We start from the raw sequence: 18,501 nt of genomic DNA, 5'->3' as shown, positions 1-18,501 counted from the left end.
TTTAAAAATGCATTAATAGAATGTTATAAATATCATTAGAAAAATTTAGAGTTAGTTCAATGAGAATAGAGAGAATAAAAATAAATCTATTTAAACAATTTGCAGTGAATTTTAATTAATGGTTAAAATTAGACAGAAATGGTTAATTAGTCTTAGGTGGTGGAAGAGGCCAACAATTAAAGTAATATTTAATATTTAATTTTATTTTATTTAAAAATAAAAAAAAAATATAGGACATGTACAAAGCTCAGGATAAAGGATATGACTCTTAAGATGGTTTGAGACCAAATTGTGGAGGTGTCTAAATTCGCATTAATAATTCAACCCTTAATGACTATCAATTTTAAAAAGATTTTTAAGCTGGAGACTGAATGATTACAGTTGTATTTCAGAAAGATTAAGTTGCTGTGTTGTATCAAAGTGCTAACGTTTTCACCAGTCTTCTGTAATGAATGGAAGCAACTTTTTATTAGACATGTGCCAGAATGAAACATATTATTTTTAAGTTCTTTATATATTTATGTCATTGGATGCTTTAAGAAAATCACATTAGTTATTTGTCTTTTGGTAAGTTGTGTGGATCTTGACTTCAGTTTCAAAATTGTGTTATGGGTATAAAATGTCAAAGTTTTTTGTGAGCCCCCCAAAAAAGAAAAATACAAGTTGTTAATGAAGAATATGCAATATTATTTATGAAAATATCATTGAAATTTGAACCAAATGTCATATGCAGATTTTAGAAATCTCTCTTCCTGTCTTGGCCCAAAATGTAGTAGTACAAATTCCAGCTGATGCAATGAGCTTCCTACCATATGCCAAGTGGCAAAGTTTTACTGCTGGTCTAGCCACATACTGCTCACATGGAATTGCCTTTCTTCTGCTTGGTCCATCTGCTGATTACCTGGTGGGCCTTTCCCACTGCCATACCCATCTGCTGGCTACTTGTGATGCCCTCCTGTTGCCCCATGCACCTGTTATAACCATTCTTCCCAAAATGCAATGCGCCCCATCATTACTAATCAAATTGTAAGTATCATATGCATGTGATATATCCTCTTTTCTCTCTCTCTCTCTCTCTCTCTCTCTCTCTCTCTCTCTCTCTCTCTCTCTCTCTCTCTTTCTCTTTTCAGAAAATGATAGGAAAAAACCTTTTTTCCTACTACTAGGGCCAAAACAAGTGTAAATGTTGTTCAAAGAGGTCATATAAATAATTCTTATAAAGATGAACTTGTGTTTTCTCTTTGATTCTTGGTGGTGTGTCCTGAGCTGTATTTCTCTGCCCTCTTTTATCATGATGTTCTGCCTCACTTTGGGTCCAGAACAATGGAGTCAGTCATCTATGAACTGAACCTCTGAAACTGTGGTGCAGCAGTATTATGGAAAAAGCTAACAAAATGTTCAACTACAAAAACACATTTGGCACCTCCCTCACAGAAGAAATACTTCATGACTTTTATGATGAGCAAATGGGACATAGGAGCTAATATGAGAAACTACTAAACCCAACAAGCAATTAGTATTACTCAGTCAACAAAACCAAAATTTTAGTAAAAGTTCAACAAAACATTTGTTTTGGAACCTCTTAACTATCAGTGACTTTTTAAAGTTATTATTTTCTCCTTAATGAAGTATTACTTTATTTATGACTGTTATGAATGCAAAGAATGGATCAGGATCACCAGTTGACAACTGGAAAGCTTTATGACATTATTAGAATAACAGTATTTACTGGATGGAATTTGATTTTTGTATTAAACAAGAAAGGCTCTAAAATGGTCAAATTTAGGGGTGGTGGCTCACACCTGTAAACTCCAGCAACTCAGGAGCCTGAGGCAAGAGAATCACAAGTTCAAATCCACTTCAGCAACTTAGCAAGGCTCTAAGCAACTTAGTGAGATCCTATCTCTAAATAAAATATTTAAAAAGGGACTGGGAATGTGATTCAGTGGTTAAGTGCTGCTGAGTTCAATCCCCAGTACTAAACATTTAAAAAAATAAATAAATAAATAAATGGTCAGATTTGAAAAAAAAAAAAAAAAGATGAGAGACTGTAAAAATATGTGACTATAAAACGCTCAGGAAAAATCTGGGAAAAAGAAAAAGTGCTTATTAAGTTAAAAAGGTCATCTTTGTTCTTTAATGCTAACCTCCAAACATTCTAGATGATTAATAGTGAATTGATTTGACTTCTTGAAGCAATTAAATCTTCATCTCTTAATATATCCAGTTTGGCAGGATGGTTAAATTTATCTTAAAACAACCTATCACCAGGTCAGGTATTTGTATTGGAGATGTGGAAGCACAAGAACGAGTGAAAGAATAATAAGCTTTGAGTTCTGCCAAAAACTAAAAGTGACAATTGAATGATGTGGTGGAATGAATCATAGACATTTTAAAAATATCACTTAAAAAGTCTGCTTAAATAGACCTTTCTAAAAGGCCCACAGCATTTTTCTCCAGCTAATTTGAATTTACTTTTTGAGGCATTAAAAGATGTCTTGGATGCTTGAAAGAGGAAAAATCTTTCTATCTGTAACTAGCAAATATGTCAAACCATGAACTACTTAGTTAAAAAAAAATGACAAATAATACTAAAAGAAAACAAATGATGTCCAATATAGAGACACATTTAGATATGTTTTACTTCTGAATATTTGTAATCATTAATGTTTCTAAAATATTTTAAAATAATTCATGCTCCATAATATCTTTCCCCTAAGGAAATCACTCCTAAAAATGACAATTTATATAAATAGAATTTACATATGTATGTAAAAGCATATCTTGTCTAAATATGTTAATATGATTTTAAAATTCAGATAATCAAGAAATAATATAAAAGATATTCTGACAGTAAAGATTTTGTTTGTTTGTTCAGGGTAAGGGTAGTGGGGATTGAATGCAGGACTATAGCACTCTACCACTAAGCCATACCCCAGCCCAAAGATAACAAATTTTGAAAGGAGTAAGAAAACAACTAAAAATTGGTTTTGAATGTGAATAAAATATAAATTTTGTATATGGGAATGGTATTAAGTATAGGCTTCTTCATGTAGATCAAGATCTCCATAATATTTCTATTTTAACTGAAGTTGTCACTTAAGTTCATATTTCTAATAAATGCTCCTAATGAAATGTTCATTTATTTTAATATTTGATAATTTAAAATGAAAGTGAGATTAAGTTGAGTAGCCTACTGGTAACCTCCATTAGAAAATGGAACTACTTTCCAAATCACTATTAATCCTACTCATTATAATTAAATTTCATGTTTTATGCACTCAAACTGTCCATTTTTGGAGGTACATAGAATATTACTTTTAAAACTTCAAGATATGAAAAATAGAAATTTCAATTTAATGTTTTCACGTCTCTTCAGTTGTTGAGTAAACAAAGAAAGAAATGGTATATCTTTATATGCTTTTTTTTTTTTTTTTTTTTGGTTTTTTTCTTTTTTTTTTTTTATTTATTTATTTATTTTTTTTTTACGTTTACATAGGGTAATGATGTTTATTATATTTTTCCCCTCCCCCCCACCCCTCCCACCCCTCTTTTCCCTCTACACAGTCCTTCTTTCCTTCATTCTTACTGCTCTCCTTAGCCTAACTCTAAACCTAACCCTAAACCTAATGCTAGCCCGTCCCACCCCCCATTATATGTCCTCATCCGCTTATCAGCGAGATCATTCGTCCTTTAGTTTTTTGAGATTGGCTTATCTCACTTAGCATGATATTCTCCAATTTCGACCATTTGCCTACAAATGCCATAATTTTATCATTCTTCATTGCGGAGTAATATTCCATTGTATAAATATGCCACAGTTTCTTTATCCATTCATCAACTGAAGGGCATCTAGGTTGGTTCCACAATCTGGCTATGGTGAATTGAGCAGCAATGAACATTGATGTGGCTGTATCTCTGTAGTATGCTGATTTTAAGTCCTTTGGGTATAGGCCAAGGAGTGGGATAGCTGGGTCAAATGGTGTTTCCATTCCAAGCTTTCTGAGGAATCTCCACACTGCTTTCCAGAGTGGTTGCACTAATTTGCAACCCCATTTGTACTCAGGTCTGCTTGATATATTATTTCACTAAATCATTCTAGACTTTTCTTTCTATTTCATTTTTCTTTCTGTATTACATGCACAAATTCTGCCATAGCAGGAAGTTTTAAGTTTGTCTTCACTCTTACCTGAATGTGTTTTAATTAGTTTTTATTGTAAAATTTTTGTGTCATAAAATTTCTTTCATTAAAAGACCTTCTCTGATACTTATAAACATCTTTTGCAGTTATTATGGAAAGTCTATTTTTGAAGCACTCTGGCTTATGCATGATGTTTATTACGTATTAGGCTCTAGGTCACTTGGAAGACTCTCCCCTATTATCTGTAGCCCTTTCATCTCTAGTGACTTTCTATATTCCACTTTTAAAGACCTTCTTGGCATTCCTGTGTGGCATTTCTCTTGTCCTATTTAAATATGTATGGCTTTTATGAGTGCTTGCCTAAAATTAGTTACTATCAGTCATTCCTGATTTGATAACAAAATCAAAAAGCATATGTCTTATCTCTACTTGGGACAAATGATAACTTTTTAACTATGTTCAATACATTAAATTAGATAAAGAACTAAGAAATATCTATCACTTATTGTTTAATACTTATTAACTAATATTATGATTGTATCTTATATTTACTTTATTACTTAAATAAATAAAACAACATTTTAAGAGTTATAAACTCCTTTCTAAAGCATGGGGTTCAATTTTTAAGTGCCACTAAGATGGGCTATGTGGAAATGGAATGTGTCTAATACTGATAATAAGAGAACGGGATAGTATATCTCTTTTAACTGATGAAAAGAGTAACGATAGTATCATAGTATTTCATAGGATATTTTCCTAAAAATATCAAGTCCTGGTCTAGGGATACAGTTTAGAGGAAGAGTACTATTGAGCATGAGTAAGATCCTGGTTTAATCCCTAGTATTGGGAAAAAAGAAGATAAAAGAAAATTAAAAAATCATGTTAAAATTAGCAAATTTTGCCACTTGTGCTTACACTCAGTGAGTGAAAGAATAGGACCTATATTTGTCTGAACATTCTTAACATATGACTGCAATATAGTGAAAATAAATAATTAGGAACATCATCAACAACAAAACCCATGAAAACGATAGTCTAAAAATATTTTAAAAATCAGAAAAAGAATTGGTATGCTTTCAACTACTTCAGCTGAAATAACCAATCTGATTTATTATTATATTTCCAAATTTTCTTTTTTTTTGTAATTATAAACAAATGGGGTACAATTTGTTTTTCTGGTTGTACATGAAGTAGAGGCGTACCATTTGTGTAATCATACATTTACATAGGGTAATGATGTTTGATTCATTCTGTAATTTTTCCTTCCCCCACCCCTCCCACCCCTCTTTTCCCTCTATAAAGTCCCTCCTCCCTCCATTCTTGCCTCCCTCCCACCCCTCTTTTCCCTCTATAAAGTCCCTCCTCCCTCCATTCTTGCCTCCCTCCCACCCCCCCGCTTACCAGCGAGATCATTAGTCCTTTGTTTTGGGGGATTGGCTTATCTCACTTAGCATGATATTCTCCAACTTCATCCATTTGCCTGCAAATGCCATAATTCTATTCTTCTTTATGACTGAGTAATATTCCATTGTGTGTGTATATATATATATATATATATATATATATATATATACATACACTGCAGTTTCTTTATCCATTCATCAATTGAAGGGCATCTAGGTTGGTTCCACAATCTGGCTATTGTGAATTGAGCAGCTATGAACATTGATGTGGTTGCATCATTGTAGTATGCTGATTTTAAGTCCTTTGGGTATAGGCCAAGGAGTGGGATAGCTGGGTCAAATGGTGGTTCCGTTCCAAGTTTTGTAAAGAATCTCCACATTGTTTTCCAGAGTGGCTGCACTAATTTGCAACCCCACCAGCAATGTATGAGTGTACCTTTTCCCCAACATCCTCACCAACACCTATCGTTGCTTGTATTCTTTTTTTGTAAACAAATGGGATACATGTTGTTTCTCTGTTTGTACATGGCGTAAAGGCATACCATTTGTGTAATCATAAATTTACATAGGGTAACATTGTTTGATTCATTCTGTTATTTTTTTCCCTTCCCCCCCACCCCTCCCACCCCTCTTTTCCCTCTATACAGTCCTTCCTTCCTCCATTCTTGCCCCACTCCCTAACCCTAACTCTAACCCTAACACTAACCCCTCCCACCGCCCATTATGTGTCATCATCCACTTATTAGCGATATCATTTGTCCTTTGGTTTTTTGAGATTGGCTTATCTCACTTAGCTTGTATTCTTGATAATTGCCATTCTAATTGGGGTGAGATGGAATCTTAGGGTAGTTTTGATTTGCATTTCTCTTATTACTAGAGATGTTGAACATTTTTTCATATATCTGTTGATTACTTGTGGATCTTCTGTGAAGTATCTGTTCATTTCCTTAGCTCATTTGTTGATTGGGTTATTTGTATTCTTGATGTAGAGTTTTTTGAGTTCTTTATATATTCTGGAGATTAGTGCTCTATCTGAAGTATGATTGGCAAAGATTTTCTCCCACTCTGTAGGCTCTCTCTTCACATTGCTGATAGTTTCCTTTGATGAGAGAAAGCTATTTAGTTTTAATCTATCTCAGTTATTGAGACCCAGAATAGCTAAAGCAATCCTTAGCAGGACGAGTGAAGCAGTGGGTATTGCAATACCAGAACTTCAACTATACTACAAAGCAATAGTCACAAAAATGGCATGGTGTTGGCACCAAAATAGACAGGTAGATCAATGATACAGAATAGAGGACACAGAGACAAACCCAAATAAATACAGTTTTCTCATACTAGACAAAGGTGCCAAAAATGTACAATGAAGAAAAGACAGCCTGTTCAGCAAATGGTGCTGGGAAAACTGGAAATCCATATGCAGCAAAATGAAACTAAACCCCTATCTCTCCCCCTGCACAAAACTCAACTCAAAATGGATCAAGTACCTTGGAATCAGATCCTGCAACTTATAGAAGAAAAAGTAGGTCCAAATCTTCAACTTGTTGGCTTAGGATCAGACTTCCTTAACATGATTTCCAAAGCACAAGAAATAAAAGCAAGAATCAATAACTGGGATAGATTCAAACTGTATTTCCTAATTTTCTTATTTCATCATATTCCTAAACTTTTGGTTTGCACTTTCCTTCATAGAAAGGTAGAGAGAAATTGTTAGTATTTATAGACATATATATGTACATATATACATATACAATAACATAAGCAAAATACATACACTTGGAAGAGTTTCAAAAGTTAGCATTAATAGTAACATGCAAAAATAAAAGAGAAAAATAACAAGAGTAATATTCTGTAATAATGGCCTCCATTACTGGTACTTTCTCCATTTTGTATGTCAGTTTTCTGATTTTATGTATTTATTAACCCTCCAAATTATACTAAGACCTCTAATCCTGAGTAAGAAATGAGATGATTAAAAACTCTAAATTGCTATCACCAAATCAAATCTGAATGAGGGAGAGTTCTCCATCTATATAATCAGCAGTCTTACCTCATCACCAGAGATGAATGGCAGGAACTCTTGTCACTTTAATCTCACTGAAGAGTCTTATGTAGATCCTCAACTATATGCTGCTAAAATTGTATATCAGAGTATATATTCAATTCAGATCTTAATATTCTTTGAAAAAGAACCAATATCTGAGGTTTCAAAGAGTTAAATATTGCTTAATTTGAAATGAAATCAAACAAAAATTAAGAATTACAGAAAGATAAAGTGGGACTGATTTGTGTCAATGCCATAAAAACAGTACATTAGTCATTTTACATAGCTTATGTCTATAGCTAAAAGTGTATATGACTCTTGATGAATGTTTTTAACTTCAAAATGTTTGCATTGTTTCAAAGGTTGCCAAATGATTTTTAATATTTTATAAAATGAGGTTGCATTTAAATATATATTCTCCTACTTATTCCAGCTCTTTTTGTTATTTCTCATGTCTCTGAGTTCTTTCCCTTTGTTTCTGCCTCCATTATATACTGGTGAACAAAGGTACCATCATTTCATGTTATACTTCATTGCAATGAATTGTTATGTATACATACACTGAGAGACTTCATTGCCTAGAAAATAAGAGATGGACATTTTTCCTTAAGTATTTTATTAATATATCATTTTGTAACCCAGGCCAGTACAAATGATTAGAAAATCAGTTCTACTTTTATTTATTGTATTCTCTAGACAACTCAAACCTTTTGCATATATTTGTACCTATATAGTAATCCCTCCTTACCTGAAGTATTGCTTTCTATAATTTAATTTACCTATCATTAACCATGGTCTGAAAATATCAAATGGGAAATTTCAAGACATAAAATGTGAAAGGATAGAATGATATTGGTATTATGTGGCAATCTTGCAAGGCACATTGGATTAAAATATTTTGGTAAAGTGAAAAATTCCAGTAGAAAAACCAAACATATACACATAGAAATCTGTATATCTAAGTATTTCCTTAGCATAATTTTCATCTCCTGCCTAAAATGTTTTATTTCCACAATTAAACATCACATTAATAACATAGTTCTAGACTTATACACATTTTTTCCAGAAAGGGAAGAAATGAAAAAAATATTTTTACTGTAGTAGTCTAAAATGTTTTAATTTTCTCTTTCTTCTTTATTTTCTAATAGAAATCTTTCTTACAACTGGAGATTATGTTAAATTAAATAAGCCAGGTTTAAAAAACAAGAACCCTGTAATTTTACTCCTAGAAAATTAAAGAGTTGATCTCATATAAACTGAGAGCAGAATGGTAGGTACAGGAGATGCAGAATGAGGCATTAAGGAGGGATGAGAAGTTGGTCAGTGGGCACTAAATTGTATTTTGATGGGAGTAAGAAGTTCTGTTGTGCTTTTGCATGATAGGGTGACTCTTAATAGCAACTACACACTGTATATCTTAAAACTCTATAAAAGATTTTGCATGTTTTCACCATAAAGAACTGGTAAATGTTTTAGGAAATCTAAATGATTAAGGTGGTAACACCATCTACACTTGTATTGAAACATGAAATGATATCCCATGGATATGTATAATTATATATATAAATTTAAAAGTTTTAAAAAAAAATATAGTCATTTAAATAACTCCCCAAATTCTGGTAACATTCATAAATTCATTGAAATACTAAGTAAAAAAGTAATATCTGTAATATCTGTAATAAGTAAAAAAGTAATATCAAAAATGAAATGGAGTAAAATATAATAAAATTTTGTTTTTTATCATACTTTAATAATAATGATTTATCATTTTTTTGAAAAAAATACTGAATATGCCATGTTTACTTTTGCTATCACACAGTATTATGTTCCATATTTAGTGAAAGCAATATCAGAGGATGCAGTCACCTAGATATATGTTATTAATTTTTAAAAAGCAAATGTATCACTATGTATAAAAAGTCTTATGCTAACCTGAGGAAGCAATAGAAATATTATCATGATCTGAATGAATATATATTTATATATATATATATATATTCCTGCAGTTTTTCTTGAAGTAGCTCATCTATGTTCCTTGAGTCATGGGTAATGTTAAAAGTTGATTTTTATGTGTTACTATTATTGTGTTTGGTAGCTAGATGTTTCCCTTTCTCGTAGTCGTATACCCATCTGAACGAAATCTTTGCTCTTCCTTCTTTCACAAATCTACCTCCGACACACATTCTGAGGTGGGGTTACCTAAATAGCAAAGACCAGCATATGTGCTCGTGTTCTACAAGAAGAACAGTTAGACAAATGCATATTTGGAATTTTTCAGGGCACACATCATGAGGTGAGTTCTTCATGAAAATACAACTCAAGTAAACTCTGAACATAGAATAAGGGTTCAAAATATGAACACTTAAAAAAGTATGAAAAATGCCTACTACACTGTGGCTGGGGAAATATCAGAATGAAAGATATGAATAGAGTCTAAGAAAAGGTATAAATATTCAAGATCAAAAATATGACTCTCTTCTCTAAAATCTGTATTAATTACTGATTCAGATAAAATTCTAGGAAATAGTCTGCATTTTATAATGTCAGTTCTAAGAGTGACATTTTCCTTTGTTCATTAATTTAGATTCTAGTCTGATGGTCTACGTTTTAATTTCTAATTCATCTTTTATGTATAAAATAAGACTATAAACTTAAATCAGTTGCATTACTGTTATTATCCTGATATCCATTCATTAAGCTTGCTTAAAAACTTGACAATTCTTAAGAATACTACATTTGAAAAATAATATGCTGATATGAAATTTAAAATGAAATTCTTATGGATAACAGATTGATAGACAGATGGTCACAAGTCTAATTTTATTTATCTATTCAATCCATTTAGTGCATGGTGGTACTTTGTCTAAATATATCAGCACTCTAATAAGACATATAAATATGAAATTAAAATTCTTATCACATATCATTTATCATCTTTTCCAATGAATAAGTTTCCATTGAGACTTGAAAAGTTGTGGAATAGCCCCAGAAGACATTCCAATAATTAAGAAGGAAATGAATTATAAAAAATGTTCTTTTTAAAAAATCTGTTGCTACCAGCAATAAACTAAATAAAGAACTTGGCTAGACAGTGTTAATTCAGTTTCTAGTTATTTTTATTAAAAATTTCTACTATGGAATAGTATTATAAATGACTTAGATGGTTTTATAATTATCGTTATAGGTTTCCAATTTTCCCTTGAATTTTTTTTCAAAATTTTTTATTCCTAGTGGCAGGGTGATTGCACATTACTTGAGTGGAAGCCGATTTTGCCAAAAGAGTGACTATTGTGAATATTGCCATTACGTCAATTAATATTTTAATTTTAAAAAATATTTTCTTATGACTGAAGTACATATTTCCACTTCTGTATGTTCCCATTTCCCTTTCTTATTTAAGAGGTAATGCTAATAAAGCAGCCCTTTTGCAAACACATCCCCTAGTTCTGTGAGAATATTTAACACTGAAGTGTTAACTTTTATTGTATTGCTTTACTTTATTTTATTGTTTCCTGCAATCACTTAAAAAGATTCTTTTACTCTCATATTTTGTCATTTAACTGAATACTTAGTAGGACTTTTATGTTCTATGTAAAGTGTGTAGGTTTGGGCAATACACTTGTCTGTGTATTGTCTCAGTGACCCCCTGAGTGATGGATTCTGCATATATTTTATTAGATAAGTGCATTTTTTTCTGAATTAATGCCACCTCTGAAGATCTCCTGGACCTACTCTCCATAATGACTTAGATGTGACCAGATTATGAAAAAAATGAAAACAGTTTTTTAACTAATGGTTTCAGTTACCAAATGCCAGTATTTCTTAACATTTGTTAGTTTTCCTTTTTGTTATGATCTCTTTGCAAATCTATAAGATATAGTATAAATGACTTCTATTGGAAGTCAATGATATGAAAGTGGCTATGCTGAATGTTTTCTAATATTTATATTTAGAATAGTCAATGTTTACAATAGTGAATCAATGAATGAAGTCATAAAATGATAAGCAGAAAATAGATGGAAAAGGGCACTTACTGAGCATTTATGAAGTACAAGAAAGATGATATATTCAAGATTAGCCATTTAAAATTGTCATTTCTGAGAATTAAATTAAAAATCTTATATATCCAGGGGATTTTCCATCTGTACTGTTTTACAGTAACATAAGCATTAGATTCTAATATACAAGGCTGTCTATGAGCATTTTTTTCATGTCAGAATTCTCAATGCTCAGAATATTAGATGATCAGAATATATTTGTCTTTCATTGTGAATCTGGAATGCTATTAAAAAACAAATTGAAAAAGAAACCTAGAAAATAAGATCTTTCTCTGAATGAAAAAAGAGCTTTAGGATATGAAAATAGGTTATGCTCTCAGAAATTCAGAGTTTGATAGAACATTTTAATTCCTTGTCACTTCATGGTCCTGGATAGGTTGGATGGCTGGTGGCTCCCTGCCAAGGTCTTAGAGATGATGCAGGTGCCTCCTATCATAACCCCTTGCTCTTTTATGTCATGATGGAATGACCAAGATGAAGATGATAATGTAGTGAGGTTAAGAACCATCCCTGGAAGTGGTGTAGATAACTTTGTCCTACATGCTATTGGTTAGAATCCAGTGATATAGCCCCTACCTGATGACAGGGGATTTTGGGGGAAATGTGTTCTTTCTGTGTGTCCAAAGAAAAGAAAATAAAGTAGTAATTTTATCTCTGACATTAAAAAAAGTGTGATTTTAAAAATAAAAATTATCTGTGTATTATCTATAACCAATTTTACATAGTACAGGAATATAAATTGATATAGAAAAATGATACTACTTCTGATGTTTAAAGGTAACTAAAAAGCGTCATACTTTTAATCACACGTAATATAAATGTAATAGGCTGCTCCCATCAATTCCTAAATCTGTTGCTATTCTGCGTCAACTCCCACTACTACTACTGAGACATTGTATCAGATATTTTGGTTATTTTGTCTAATAAAGATTAAAGATCATGACTCGCTAGATAGTGTTTCAGATTATGACCTAGCGTGTAGTACCTCTATTTTAGTAAACCTCTGTTGATATAACCCTAATGTAAAATGTAATAATCATTATTTTATAGGATAATATCTCCTTAATAATAAGTGAATTCATATAATTTTGTAAGCATCTGTTTAGATATTTTATGAGTTTTAAATCAGTGATCCAAAGTTCTGTTCCAACTTAAGACAAGGGTGTAAATGCAATGAATTTAATAGAATATTATCTGTTCTTGGAATCAAAATGATGCCTAAACCATGGTTATAGATGATGCTAACAAGAGAAACTGAGTGAGAAACATTTGCAAACTCTTAGTACTATAATTGTGACTTTTCTGTATTTCAAAAATTATTTCAAAATTAAAACAATAATACAGAAAAGCTGGTACATATAACATAATACCATTACTTTAAATAAAATTTATAACACATTTCTATTCATAAGTATTTATTGACTACTTTCAGAGTACAACAGTGTATAAGTAGCTAAAAATATCTGCAGATTTTATTTTAGTACTTTAGTACCATACATGGTCAACTGAAATGGATCTAACTAATACAAAAATGAACTAAGGGTCTACTAACTGATCTTCCTAACTTGATTTTTCTAATTATTATCAACCTTTGAAATAGCAAACTAACTTTTCTGAAGTATGAAATTAGATTATTCATGATACTCTTACCTCTCTTGTTACCTTTTTATGCTTTTATTCCCAAACTCATTTCTCTATGGGAATGATATTTTCAGTTTCTCAAATGTTCTGTGCTCCCTCAGGTCTCTAAGGTATTTTTGTTTTAATTTTTAACCCATTTTGTTCCAGCATCCCAGATGTAGAACACCTATAAAAACAAATTAACTGCATGACTGATGTGATTCCTACAAAATATATAATCAGAAAAATGCAGAGATTACACTCCATTTATGTATGATCTATCAAATTGTATAAATGCATTCTACTGTCAAGTACAACAAATTAGGACAAATAAAAAAATTTAAAAAACAAATTAAGAAATTTACTTATTTCTTATGGTAACAAAGAAATAATTGCTCTGTTTTAGAGGTCTATTTTTTTGAGAAAAGTAATAGATGAATATCAGAGCATTTGAAAAAATGTATTTGTATTTTTGTATACATATGAAAATATATGTTAAAGACATATAAATTCCATGTTATGATTTCCAGCCTATTTTAATGTAACTATATGAATTTCATTGAGGTAACTGAAGAGCTCAACACTTGGGTTTTTATGTAATAATACTGGTCCTTTATTCCTCATATGTATAGCATTTCTCTTCCTGGTCATATTCTTAGTAGCCTCTTTACTGCCTCATACACCTTTATTTTTCTTCTGACAGGTTCATATCAGTCATTTGAGCCTAAATATCCACATTGTTTCACCAACCCTAAACAATTCCAAGATGATATTATTATATGCTTCTCCTTTAATTTAATTCATGCATATAATCTGTTATAAAGTGTTGATTATATATTTGACTTCTCCACTATACTTACAGCTCTATGCAAAAAGAGATCTGGGTATTCATTGTATGTCGGGGTTTCGGCCGGACCCCTGGCCCTAGGTGTGGCAAGGCTAAGATGGCGCCTGGCAGTGAGCCAGAGCAGTTAACTTTTGCACAAACAACTGACATTATCTTGAGGAAGTTCCAGGGATTGGCTAAGCTCCCTGATGGACAGTACAGGTCCACTATATGCCTGCCTTCGCTGCCTGTATCTGTTAATGCTCTCCCCTCGTGCAAAAATGCTGATTGGTTACAAGTACTGTATATATTGGAGTGTAAGTTCCTCAAAAGAGGAACAAAGGAAGAACTGAGAGGATGGGGGTGCGCGCAATAAAAGGGCTGAAAAGAACCAGGTGTCGTGTCTCTCTGCGGGCAGGGAGCGCGACAAATGGTGCCGAAACCCGGGAGCCAAAGAGCAATAATTTTTCACAGACAAGGGTAAGTTAAGTGGTAAGTAATAAAGTAATAAAATAATAAAGCAATAAAGTAATAAAGTATGGAAGGCTAGAAAGCCCGGTAACAGAGAAATATTAATAGGCTTTAAGCCCGGTAACAGAGAAATATTAATAGGCTTTGAGCCCGGTAACAGAGAAATATTAATAGGCTTTGAGCCCGGTAACAGAGAAATATTAATAGGCTTTGAGCCCGGTAACAGAGAAATATTAATAGGCTTTAAGCCCGGTAACAGAGAAATATTAATAGGCTTTAAGCCCGGTAACAGAGAAATATTAATAGGCTTTAAGCCCGGTAACAGAGAAATATTAATAGGCTTTAAGCCCGGTAACAGAGAAATATTAATAGGCTTTAAGCCCGGTAACAGAGAAATATTAATAGGCTTTAAGCCCGGTAACAGAGAAATATTAATAGGCTTTGAGCCCGGTAACAGAGAAATATTAATAGGCTTTGAGCCCGGTAACAGAGAAATATTAATAGGCTTTGAGCCCGGTAACAGAGAAATATTAATAGGCTTTGAGCCCGGTAACAGAGAAATATTAATAGGCTTTAAGCCCGGTAACAGAGAAATATTAATAGGCTTTAAGCCCGGTAACAGAGAAATATTAATAGGCTTTGAGCCCGGTAGCAGAGAAATATTAATAGGCTTTAAGCCCGGTAACAGAGAAAAAATTAATAGGCTTTAAGCCCGGTAAAAGTTCACAGAAGGCAGGTTCGTTGCCCGGTAAAATTAGTTAGTTTCAATTTATGAAGTGGTACCAAACTGTGTGTGTGGTGTGTTATTTTTGTGTTTGTTGTGTGGCTTGTTTGTGTGCTTGGAGTTCTTAGTGCTGTAAGATTTAATCATAGGAACAGAACTGTCTGGGACTGGAATGTAGCAGCCTCTTAGGGAGTTGTTGGGGAATCACGGACATTGACACCGGTGAAGACTCGAGACCTGTGGGCAATAGTTAAAAAACACTCTTTTGTGGAGCCTCTGACTGAGGGCAGTCAGGTTTTGGAGAAAATATAAGAGAAAAGGTCTAAAACATCAAAAAGGGCGTCAATAAGATCAGGGACAAACTAAAATAAAAATAAAAGTGGGTGTAAGGAACAACTTGTTAGAAAGAGGGAAATCAGTTTAGGGGAGGGTCCCCCTAGGCAGAGAGCTCAGCAGCTCCATTCCTTGAAAGTAGTAAAAAATAATGTTTTGTGGTTTTCTGCATTCAAACCTAACCTGATTTCTCAACCAGGAAAAAAAGGGTTAAAAAGTCCTAGGTGATCCTCCCTCCCCCTGCCACATTGGAATGTAAAGTCTCAAGGAGAAAAGGGGGGTAACCTAAAGATAAGAAGAAAAGAAGAAAAAAAGTGTCCGTTTTAAATTCCTGGGCCGCTGCATAAAACTGACTTATTCTTCAGGATTCTTGTTTTGTTTTGTTTTTTCTTTAATGCTGTATTTTTGAGCTCATAATTTTAATCCTACATACCTAGGTTAATGATTTTATTTTTGATCAGTTCTATTTTTTATTCAACTGAAGTTTTTGAACAGCTGTTTCATTGCAATGAACATTTACCTATAAAGTTACAAGGCCTTTAATTTTGTGTTATATGTTATGTTGTGCTGTCTAATGTCATGTCTTGTCTGCGTCAAAACTGAGAGCTCTTAAATTAAAATTTAAAAATGGATCCAAATACTTTTATTCACGTGATTTAAAAGGGTTCAATTCAAATTGAGTAAACTAATAAAAGTAAAATGTCTTTAAAAATAACTTACAAGTCTCCAGGTGGTCAAACTAATGAAATGTTAATGTTAAACAATGTCTAATATCAATTGCTTCTAGGACTTTTCTTTAACAGGAAAGAGGCAGCAGATCCTGTTCAGGACACTTGTCTGATATCTTGGTTTTATAAAATAAATAAATTGGAGTTAACATGTATGGGATTACTCAAATGTGTTTGTAGAGACTTCTGGTTAATTTACAAAGTTAAAATGCTAATTGTTAAATAACATCAGGTACTCTTAACTCCTTTAATTCCATGGGGTATCATACTTAAACCTTATTGGTGTTCTCATAGGATGGTAAATAAAAGGGTTTAAAATTGCTTTGTGTCATCACTAAACTAAAAACAAGGTTACTAAAAGTTATGTCCTAACAAGTGGAATTCTATATACATAGGGTCCCAAAAGTTTCAACTGTGTTTCAATTAAGAGTACTATAAACAACAATATATTTAATCTTATTAAAATAGGGTGACTTATTTAAATTCAGAAATTTCATAAGAGTTGTTTCAGAATGTAAACAAAAAGGGGTCAACTGATAGGAAAGAGAAAATAAAAGGTTCTGGGTTTGAAAATGTATTTAATAAAAAGGAAAAGAATATGTTTCTGGATAAGAAAGTCTGTGTGTAACAAAGGGCAAGTTTCAACAAGTCTGTGTGTAACTAAGTTGGTTGTGTGTATGTAAAACAGCTAAAGCTATTTAAGGTTTTTCCTAAGGTGAAATACTAATGTTCTGATATAAGCCAAAGTTTAATCTATATGGTAAAATGACATGGTAAAATGACAAGGATTTCTTAGAAACACCAATTCATTCTTAACTTTGTGTCTCTTAAGTTTTATTAAAAATAGGGGTTTATACAATTATGGTTAAACAACTGTTAAAGATTGTACTACGTTATAAAGTCTAAATTTTTCTTTAAAAACTAAAATTGGTAAGAACCAATTCCTCACTAAAATTAAAATAACTCTAACCACAGATGTACCTTATAACCCACAAAAACGAGGTATTGTTGAACATACACATCTCACCCTCAAAAATGTTCTTTATAAACAAAAAGGGGGAATAGAGGAGACCTTCAGGTCCCCTAAAGATAGACTTTCTCTTTGTCTCTTTGTTTGGGGTTTTTTTTTTAACTCTGGGTAATAAGGGTAACCCGGTGCTTTACTGGAGCTGCGGCTCAGTTTGTGTGTTTCCACGGAATAAACTAACTTACTACCTCTTTTTAGTCTCTTAGGAGGAACAGTTCAACTATGTAACAAAACAACTGCTTCTTTCAATTGTACTTTAGATTTGTGCTAAAATGCTTCTAGGTTGTGCTAAAATGCTTCTAGGTTCCTGCTGGCAGACTTAATGTGTGTTCCTACCTTCCTACCAGTCCCAGTCTCTGTTACAGATGCAAAATTGCCAGTGTTACTATCAAGAAACAGGAGAGAATTTGACATCACAGCGGCTATGGTCACTGCAATAGTGGTTTCTGCAACAGCAGCACTAGCAACTGCCATACCTACAGCAACAGCAGTCAATCACTTGGCCGAAAATATAGCTGCAGCCTTACAGACTAAAGAGACCCTAAACCAACATCTAACAGCAGGCATACTCCTTATGAACCAGCGAGTGGACTTACTTCAAGAACAAATGGACATTTTACAGGAACTGTTAAACGTGGGATGTATTTATCATCTGGCGGGACTGTGCGTTACACCTGTAGCTTACCATAACTTCAGCTATGCAGCAAATTTGTCTAGAATCTTGTCTGTTCAGCTACGTTCCAACTGGTCTTATGAATTTGATAATCTTACTGCTATTCTTAGATCTCAAATTGTTAGCCTCAATGCTACTAGAGTTAATGTAGCCCCTATGTCCGAAGTGCTAAGTTGGCTTTCCTCTTCTTTCAGTTTTGTAAAACAATGGGCAGGTATGGGAGCCTTTTGTATGTTCATGGTTATTACTGTTATCTTCCTCACACGCCTTATCATGCGCATGCGCTGAGATCAAGTTAGAGATCGTATCATCTTCCATCAGGCCATAGCTGCCCTAGAGGCCGGCAGTTCCCCACAAGTATGGCTCACGAGGCTGGATCGCTAGCCAGACGGGTAGGAAGGAGGTGACCACTGTACCGACCTAAGACAGGAGCTGTAGCATGCTCTGCAGTTA

General features: G+C 33.0%; 1 protein-coding gene across 1 annotated transcript in view; it reads left to right on the top strand.

Moving 5' to 3' along the window:
* Positions 1-18,501, top strand: part of Lrp1b (LDL receptor related protein 1B) — a 1,852,169-nt gene that overhangs the window by 710,810 nt on the left and 1,122,858 nt on the right.

The sequence above is a fragment of the Sciurus carolinensis genome, chromosome 3 (genome assembly GCF_902686445.1).
Source record: "Sciurus carolinensis chromosome 3, mSciCar1.2, whole genome shotgun sequence".
In the NCBI taxonomy this organism is placed as follows: domain Eukaryota; kingdom Metazoa; phylum Chordata; class Mammalia; order Rodentia; family Sciuridae; genus Sciurus; species Sciurus carolinensis.
The sequence above is the reverse complement of the archived record's forward strand: the minus strand, read 5'-3'. Positions and strand labels throughout refer to the sequence as shown.